Raw genomic sequence first — 1,715 nt, forward strand, 5'->3', positions numbered from 1 at the left:
ATCTGTTTAAAAACTCTTTCATTCCCAAAGCAAAGTAAATACTAAAATTCCATTTTCTTCTCCCTCACCATGCTAGGCATATTTTAGTTCCATTATAAAATATGTGCCCAAATCCGTTTTTTCTGTCATAAGTGATACTTTGGTTGCCAAAAGCTTTCTTTCACTTCGTGGAAAGGAAGTATGAATATGCCAATTTGTTTTCCATTTGGACTGAAGCTTTTAAGTACTAAATGTTGAATCTGATGGTGTTAATGAGAATTTGACATTAACTTTTGTGACACTCAGTTGGGTTGTAATCAGAGGATGGCAGCAGCCAGTGGGCAAAGTAAATGAAGGAGTGTTCCATAGATCTGTTATTCAAGCTTCTGGATTCATTTCTAAAAAGGGGAAGTCCCACTTTAGCCAAAAGATGACCGTGGTTTCAATTGTGATATCGTAAGAATGTAAGGAGAGCTTGCTGGATCAGGCCAGTGGCCCATCTAGTCAAGTATCCTGTTGGTCAGCAGTGGTCAACCAGGTGCCTGTGGGATCCTGGCAAGCAGGACCTGAGCACAACAGCTCTCTCCTCTCCTGTGGTTTCCAGCAACTGGTATTCAGAAGCATAGTGCTTCCAGCCGCGGAGGCAGAAGATAACCACCCTGCTCAGCAGCCATTGATAGCCTTTACCTCCATGAACTTGTTGAATCATTTAAAGTTGGTGCATTCCATAGTTTAACTAGGCACTGTGTGAATAAGTACAGTGGTACCTTGGGTTAAGAACTTAATTTGTTCCGGAGGTCCGTTCTTAACCTGAAACTGTTCTTAACTTGAAGCACCACTTTAGCTAATGGGGCCTCCCACTGCCACTGCCGTGCGATTTCTGTTCTCATCCTGAAGCAAAGTTCTTAACTATTTCTGGGTTAGCGGAGTCTGTAACCTGAAGCGTCTGCAATCTGAAGCGTCTGTAACCCGAGGTACCACTGTGCTTTCATCTGTCCTGAATCTTTCATCTTCATTGGATGTTCACAAGGTCTAGCATCATTAGAGATAAAACCTTTTCTCTATCTATGCATTGCTTTATATACTTCTTTCAAGTTACTTCTTAATTACCCTTTCTGTTTAAACTAAAAAACCCCAAATGTTTGCAACCTTCCGTTTTACGGGACTGGCTCCATCTCCTTGACCTTTTTGGTTGCCCTTTTCTGAACCTTTTCACACCTCACAATGTCCTTTTTGAGGCAAGGTGACCAGAGTTGTAAACAGTATTCAAACTGTGCAGATCTGTTTAACGGCATTATCCTGGAATGAATGGCTGGCTTATAGAAGGACTGGCCACCAATGTGGATGCAAGCCAGCTCAATCCAGGAATTTCCCCAACTGAATGAACTAATAGAGGTGGCGGCCAATGGACCCCACTGTGAGTTACCTCCTCTGAGTTAGCTCTCAGAGGCAGCTAAAAGAAAAATGCAAGGGAGAGCATGGGGTGAATGGAGTGTTATCTACCCATTAGTTGTGTTTTTCACTTCTGCATTTAAAAGTGAAACAAAAAAAGCTTAGAATTAGCATTATTTATAGGCCTTTGAGATTTCCAGTGTGATAGGAACCTTATGGGTTAGTATTTGAACGTAAGTAGTAGATTCTGGGAAAGCACAAAACACTGAGTTTGTGGGGGCTCCCATTATCTATGCCTGTATAAAGAGCCAAGAGGAGAAATCAATTCACATTTGTAGGCAACA

Source organism: Podarcis cretensis (genome assembly GCF_951804945.1).
Source record: "Podarcis cretensis genome assembly, chromosome: 11".
Taxonomy (NCBI): domain Eukaryota; kingdom Metazoa; phylum Chordata; class Lepidosauria; order Squamata; family Lacertidae; genus Podarcis; species Podarcis cretensis.